Below are 8,687 nucleotides of genomic sequence, written 5' to 3' on the forward strand. Positions count from 1 at the left end.
GAGGTTGTCTGTAAAGTTCAAGGCCCGATCTTGAGGATCGCTGCTCCACAAGACAAACACTCCACGCAGTCGAGAGTGACGCTCACCGTACTGCCGATCAGCCCTGTCGACTAAAGAGTTTTTGTTGCAATGCTAGCAGACTGAAATGAAAAACTGGATCTCATGTATATTAAAGGCAATCAATTCGGTGACCTTTCTGGTTCTGCTAGGTGGAATCCCGGCTGGAAATCCTATTTTTATCGATGAACTTGGTGATGTGGTGACGTTTCTGACCCGCTTTAATAATAAATGATGACTCAAACTACAAATCAGACACCAACAGCTTCAGCTTGCAGCACAATTGAGACCAATTAGCGTAAACCACAATAGAGATTGAAAAACTACTGAATTTACAGCTAGTCTGCTCTGCTTTACCCTCAGCCTTTAAATTGTGCAACAAGCAGTTTAATCAATGTGCGGAATATAGAAAAAGAGACATTTATGCCCAAAGTTGTAAGGCTTTGTACCTGGCTGAGATGGAAAAATGTGATCTATAGATTTATTAAATGTCAGTATGCTAAAGGATTTCCTAGTTATTTCTCTGCTCTAGAATATTCTTAGACATTACAGTGTTTGTTTGAGAGAGAACATGAAGGTTTATCCTGACTGCAGAAGAAAAATAAACCAAGCTTTGATTGGCAGCTACTGTAGTCCTGTTCCTCTTCTGTCCTTCTCGTCTTCAAATGTAGGAGCAGTCCTGAGATTAGCACTCAATAAAACAACAGGATCCTCATCAATATCCACAGCAGGGCTTTCCTCTTCCACCATGGGCCTGTAATAATACTTTACACAACTAAACTCTCCACTCACATCCAGGAAATTGCCATATCATATGTTTTCTGTCCGTCTTTGACAGATACATTTTAGAAACAGGTGAAAGCTCTGAGGGCCACTGCAATATCATAGCCTCGACCCTTTTCAAAGATGGGTTTTTGTGTATTCATAATTAAACTAAATTGGAATGGAATTCAAAGAACTTAGATTCTTAGAAATAAAGGCTCCTTATTGGCATTTATGGTTCCATGAAGAACTTTAAACATCAATGAAAACTTTTCAATACATTAAAGGTTCTTTATACTTGAAAAGGATTTTACATTATTAAAATGCTCTTAAAAACTTCTACCTTTAAAATGTTTTCATGAAAGTTGTTTTACAACACATTTGTATATATATTGTATTGTATATGTGTGTGTGTGTGTAATAAATTACATATTAATTACTTTATTCATGATATGTTATATATTTAAATTTAAACATAACAGTTGATCTGTGTTCTCTAATTTGTCAAATTAACACATTTTAAATGTACACAATTTATTAATTACAGTATTTTTATTTACTCAAGATTTAAAGGTTTGTACATAAAATGATTGACTAAATGAATGATTAATAAAATCAACACTGGTCAATTATTGCTCAATTAGTGTGGCACACTATAACATAATAATTGACAAAAAATAGTTAACTAATTATGTTTTGTTACAAAATGTTTGTTGAAGTTCTCCTGCAATTACCTAAATTCCTCACCCTATCCAATTCAAAATCCTGTTGTGGCCAATTCACACTTAATTATTAATTTTGTCCGCCTCTACTTCAAAGACACATGGTTAAGATGATGAATTTACTGCTGCCGCTAATGAGCTTCAGGGCTTCATCAGCTGAACTGTAACCTGAAGTCCTTTAGCAGATAAAGCTCCACTCAACCCATAATATGAATCCATTAATCTACAAATTATATCTTGTGTCTGTGCTCAGGCTGATTTATTATTAGCTCAAGAGCTTAAAAACACTGTTGATAGACACTTTCTCTTGAATGTTATGCATTAAGCCTCGATCCGCATGCTTTGCGGCCTTCAGTCTGAGAAAGTCTCTTAAGTAAGGCCTGACTTTTACATAGTGGTGTGTCTTCAGGTCGACTGCCCTTCACAAAACAAGGCCATGGATTCTCGTTATTACTATTGATTCCTTGGACAAAATGCATGGTAGCTAAAGGCAAGAATGAGATTGTGTCTGCTTTGCGGGCTTCAGTGTATCAGTATCAATGTCTGAAGGTCTCATCTCCCATCCCTGAGGACAAGATGATGAAACTGAATCTGACAGTCTCTCAAAGCTTTCCACCAGGTGGATGTGTTATACAATCTCAGTTGTGTGCGAAGAATGCGCTATGCAGGTGTTCTCATATAAAAGATGCAAAAGTAAGACTTGGTTTGGACTCTGTTTCAAAACTCAATGAGTTTACCGTCAACTGCCTGCATATTAAATTAAATAGAGCCTGATAAGTGACACTCTACAGGTATCAGACAAATACAGAGACAATTGTGGGGTAAAATATTAGTTAAAACGTTTTGTACAAGTTAATGCCAAACAAAATAATTTGTGACAAAATGAATGACTGAATAAACAGATAAATAAATAAGTAAATAAATAAATAAAGTTTTATGTTTTTTAAACTTTATTGTAGCATATTTGCCAAGAAACAATTCCTTATTTTATTTAGTTTCATTTTGATATACTAAAATTATTCAAATTTAAACGATTAAAATATATAGACATTACAAATTATGAAAATAATAAAAACTAAATAAAAATTACAGTTTAAAAATCTATTTTATCATGACTTTTTTTTACAGAAATTTTTTAACAACAATGCAGTGCAAAATACAGGTAAAACATCTGTAAAATAAATTATTATTAATTAATATAAATTATTCCCTTATGTTAATACAGTACTAATAAAAAAACAGAAGAAGTATATCAGTATATACTTATAATAATAGTACCACTGATGTACACTGAAAAGATAAAAATGCTGTTGATTAAACAACTTTATTAATTCTGGAATATTTATTTGCCTATATTTATAGTTTTATTTAACAAACTGGAAAGGCCAACACATTCTCACTCATAACTTGTCATAAATTGACGCTTGGTCAGAACCTTTTGGTGTCCTTTTTCGATGTGCAGGGTCCTCCGGCTCCATTGCTTTAAAAAAATAAACCTTTTGCATCAATATGGCAACACGAAAGGTAATGGGAATATTAACGTCATCCTTAAATTATATATTGGGAATTAATGTTGTCATTATTGCATATATGTTAGGGTGTGATTTTTCAATGTAAACAGTCACAACATTTTTATTTACTTTACACTATTTACACCATTTATGACCACTTACCCAACCTCTGACCCTAAACCTACCATTTGTCAATAAAGCAGGATATACATTCGCCTAAAGGATTATTAGGAACACCTGTTCAATTTCTCATTAATGCAATATTTAATCAACCAATCACATGGCAGTTGCTTCAATGTATTTAGGGGTGTGGTCCTGGTCAAGACAATCTCCTGAACTCCAAACTGAATGTCAGAATGGGAAAAAAAGGTGATTTAAGCAATTTTGAGCATGGCATGGTTGTTGGTGCCAGACGGACCGGTCTGAGTATTTCACAATCTGTTCAGTTACTGGGATTTTCACGCACAACCATTTCTAGGGTTTACAAAGAATGGTATGAAAAGGGAAAAACATCCAGTATGCGGCAGTCCTGTGGGCGAAAATGCCTTGTTGATGCTAGAGGTCATAGGAGAATGGGCCGACTGATTCAAGCTGATAGAAGAGCAACTATGACTGAAATAACCACTTGTTACAACCGAGGTATGCAGCAAAGCATTTGTGAAGCCACAACACACACAACCTTAAGGCTGATGGGCTACAACAGCAGAAGACCCCACTGGGTACCACTCATCTCCACTAGTAATAGGAAAAAGAGGGTACAATTTGCACGAGCTGACCAAAATTGGACAGTTGAAGACTGGAAAAATGTTGCCTGGTCTGATGAGTCTTGATTTCTGTTGAGACATTCAGATGGTGGAGTCAGAATTTGGCGTAAACAGAATGAGAGTTACCACTGTTCAGGCTGGTGGTGGTGGTGTAATGGTGTGGGGGATGTTTTCTTGGCACACTTTAGGCCCCTTATTGCCAATTGGGCATCATTTAAATGTCATGGCCTACCTGAGCATTGTTTCTGACCATGTCCATCCCTTTATGACCACCATGTACCCATCCTCTGATGGTTACTTCCAGCATGATAATGCACCATGTCACAAAGCTTGAATCATTTCAGATTGGTTTCTTGAACATGACAATGAGTTCACTGTACTAAAATGGCCCCCACAGTCACCAGATCCCAACTCAATAGAGCATCTTTGGGATGTGGTGGAATGGGAGCTTCGTGCCCTGGATGTGCATCCCACAAATCTCCATCAACTGCAAGATGCTATCCTATCAATATGGGCTAACATTTCTAAAGAATGCTATGAGCACCTTGTTGAATTGCCACGTAGAATTAAGGCAGTTCTGAAGGCGAAAGCGGGTCAAACACAGAATTAGTATGGAGTTCTTAATAATCCTTTAGGTGAGTGTATAACAGGTAGGTACAACTACAGTCATAATTTATTGAAAAAATAGGAATAATAATTGTCTACATCTGCCATAAAGCGTCAGATTTGGTTGTGAAATGCCATTGGCTTTTGTGGGTCATGCTAAAGTATGTGAGTATCTTTTTGAATGAGATGTGAGCACATAAATGGAGTGGGATCATTTTCTCTTATTAAAACGAAATGCTTTACTCTCCTTCGCATAAAGATATGTATGGTATGGCTTCAGAAGACTTGGAGACTTGGACAAGTCGCAATATGACTTATTTGTAATACTTTTATACTGCTTTTTATGGTCAGTTTTTGCAATAAATAATGTTACCTGTGACTGTACTTTTACTTTTAGGTGCTCCAATTAAAGTATAATTTAATATAAAATGATTTCTATTCTACAAATGCATGCAAACCATTTAATAAAGGCAAACAACTGAAATCAATTGAGAACCCTGCATGTCGAAAAAGTGATGCTAAAAGGGTACCTTGTGCGTAAAAAAATGATGCTAAAGGGATACCTTGAATGTCAAAAATTGATGCCAAGGGGTCCTGACCAAGTGTCAATATTTGACAAGTTGGGAGTGAGAATGTGTTGCAATGACTGATAATTAAGTCTTCAGATTAGGGCTGTTATGTCCTGAAATTTAAAGTGTTTGATTTGCAGCTGTGACATTTGTAAAATTGTGGTGCTGCCCATTTGCTCTGGTCTAAGATCAGTTGAACCTTTTCCTCACTGTACTTTGTAGTCAGGGTCGCCTGTGGTTCACATTTTGTATTCTGCCCAAAGCGTACACCCACTACAAATGTGCAAATGACTCACAGCTCTGTTGCACGCCGCTGGAAATATAACCATTTCATTATGAGCAGGATGTTTGAGCATCACACAAAGAAAAAAATATGTATCATCTGCATCATGTGTGCAATGGCAGACGTCCCTACAGCTGTCACAGGCACAATAGATTGGCGTGATGAACAGTGTTACGTTCCAGATACACAATCAGCGTGTGGGCTGTATTTCACCGCATGCACCACATGTCAAATCCCACTGCTCATAGTGACATTTTATATATCCCCTACATTTTAATGAGTCTTTCTTTCATTGTCTATGCTTCCCATTATCTGCTTTGTCTCTTTTTATTGTTCATATAGTGAATGTTTGTGAATGTTAGTCAAAGTTAACCAAGCATAAAATACACTTTGTATCCCATTCTTACAAATACATCCTTTTTTTACTGTTTAAATTGTTAGACAAACTAACAAATCTAACAAAAAAATACCTTATCTTTGTCATGAGCCAGGTTACTCTCTAGTTTTGTTTTCTTCTTTATTTTGTTCTGTGCTATCCCAGACTCAGCTGTTCACGATCACAATCAGCACACATGATTGTGACTGCACCTGCTCTGGCTTTACGCTGATTTTCCTCCCTATTTCTCTTTGTGTGTTACGTGGCCTTTTGCCAGATCATTGTGCTTTGATGTCTATCTCTAAGCAAACTATTTCCCATCCGTTTTTTTGTGAATTAGTTGTGTCCAGTTCTATATAGTCAAGACGAATCCTGTCATGTGACTTACCTGGATTTCTGCCCAGTCTCCCAGTTACCTACAGTAATGCCAGCTGTTTGCTTTCCTCCAGATGCAGTCCTCCGGACCAAACAGCCAGAGATTTAGTAGCTACTCGCCCTTCAGTCTGGCATGGCATCCTGAACTCTCAAGTCAAGTCAATCCTAAGTTCCAGTTCTCCTGTGTTAGTTTCCAGCTCTGTGAATGCTAAGTACGGCCAGTGAATGGCAGACTGCTTAAGTCTTTGTTTTTGTGGACAATAAATCCAATAAGTTTGACTTGTCTTTGCTTTTGGGTCCTTTTATCATGAAAGAATAATCTGGCCATAGGATGGTCCCAGCAAAGGAGACTCCTATTCGTTCAGCCGTGGAGCTGCAGGGCACAATGCTGGATCAACACGAGGAGGAACTCACACCGCCAGGTACACCGTGGAGAGCCTGTCAGCCCAGGTGATGGATTTAACTAATCTGTTGCAGAACCTGCGCCTTGAATGGCCACCCATGTCCCAGCCATGTAATCCTCCTGAACCTCACATTAGCAATCCTCCTTGCTATTCTAGACAGCCCACGGAGTGCCGAGCCTTTTTGATGCAGTGTGAGGTGTTTTTTTCCCTCCAGCCTATCACATATGCCAAGGATCGCTGCAGGGTTACTTTCGTGCTCTCTGTCCTGACTGGACAGACTTGTGACGGGGGAACAACAATTTGGGAGTTGGAGGCAGACTGCTGAAAGCATTTTTCTTTAAGGAGTAGATGATAAAGGTGTTTGACAACTCTGTTTATGGTCTTGAGGCATCTTGACAACTTGCAACACTTCGCTAGGGAAGGTGGTCTGCTGCCAAATACTCAATCGAGTTCCGCACCCTAGCCACCACTTGCGAGTAGAACGAGCCGAACCTCACTGCTCACTTCTTGGAGGGTCTCTCTGGTGAGATAAGGGAGGAGATTCCCGCCCGTGTTCTGCCTTCCTGCTTGGACTAGCTGGATGAACTGTCCATCCTTATTGACAATCACTTTGAGATGCACAGCCGCGCTTGTACCCCCATTCCTGAGCAACTGGCGATTTTGTCTGCCGTCCCACCTCTAGTAATTACATCATTTGAACCCGAGCCCATGCAGCTAGGGGGTCTCCATATCTCTGATGTGGAGTGCCAGCGCCACATTACAGGGGGTATCTGCATGTATTGTGGTGCCCACAGGCTGTGTCCTGGTCTGTGTTTCAGGAGGAAACTGTTGATTTATCTGGTCTTCTGAAGGAGTACCATTATCTGTGAGTGGTATTCAGTCATTCCCGGGCTGCTTCTCTCTTATTTGTTACACATCAAGGAGGGAGATGAATGGAAGACAGCCTTCAATACACCCATTTGGTCACTTTGAATACCGCGTGTTATCGTTCAGCTCTTTTCCAAGTGCTCGTGAACAATGTATTGGGGACATGCAAAATATCATTGTTTTCGTGTACCTGGATGACGGAATAAGTTCTGCACATGCGTTGTGTGCTAAAAAAAAAAAAAAAAAAAAGCTGTTAAAGCTGAAAAGTAGATTTTCAATGCTGATTTGGTTACATTTTTGGGTTTTGTCATGTCCATCGAGGGCATTAGTATGAATCCGGCCAAGATGTGCACCGTTATCGATTGGCCCATCCCTGACTCAGGCACTGCTCTCCAAAGATTTTTGGGGTTTGCAAACATTTACCATCACTTTATTCTGAATTTCAGTCAGTGGCTGCCCTCATTACCACCCTCACTTCGACTAAATCTTGTTTCTGTTGCTTTGAAGCTGCTCAAGTAGCTTAGACCATCACAAGAGATTATTTCCAATGCGTCTAATGTTAGGGTGGGAATGACATTTTTTTTTCCTCATCATGGCCTCTCGCCAGCAGAACGTAACTACAATGTAGGTAACTAGTCGATGTAGGTAACTCTATTCGAGTGGCACCAGTGGCTCGAGAGGGCAGCCCACCCATTTGTAGTTTGGACTAATTACCGTAATCTCGAATATACCTGTTCAGGTAAGAGATTAAATGCTAGACAGGCATGGTGGGCTCTATTCTTTGCACAGTTCAACTTAACCATTTTCTACAAATTGGGATCTAAGAATACTAAACCTTATACATCTTGTCAGTTCGGTTTTTCGGAGGATGGCTTATCCACAGAGACTATCCTTCCCGATGGTAATGTGATCTGAATAGTTATTCCTCAAGATTGTCCGACAGGTAGATTGCGTCATGACTTCCATTGCCCGCATTCCTTCCAGTTAACGGCCACCACCAGTGAAGTTGACCTACTGACAGCCCAAGTAGTCTAACTCAATGTCTGGGTGCAATAACTACACCAGGAGGCCCTTGCCAGTCGATCTGCTTCCTCAGTTATTTTTTCTCCACCTTTGGTTGAGCCAGAACCCCATGCCAACAGTCCTCCTCCCTATGATGGAGATCCTAATTTAAGCCTTCCTGTCCCAGTGCTCCTTGGTCTTCGCACTCCAGCTCTGCCGTTGTCACGGAGGAGTCTCACTTAAGGGTGTTTGTACTCCCTGTCTGGTCCTGAAAAAGAGGCCATGGACAAGTATATTAAGAAATCCTTAAATGCCAGCCTCATCCATCCCTCTTCCTCACCTGCTGGCGCGAGGTTCTTCTTTGTTAAGAAGGATGGCTCCCTGCATCC

This window comes from Carassius auratus, chromosome 12, assembly GCF_003368295.1.
Source record: "Carassius auratus strain Wakin chromosome 12, ASM336829v1, whole genome shotgun sequence".
Lineage (NCBI taxonomy): Eukaryota > Metazoa > Chordata > Actinopteri > Cypriniformes > Cyprinidae > Carassius > Carassius auratus.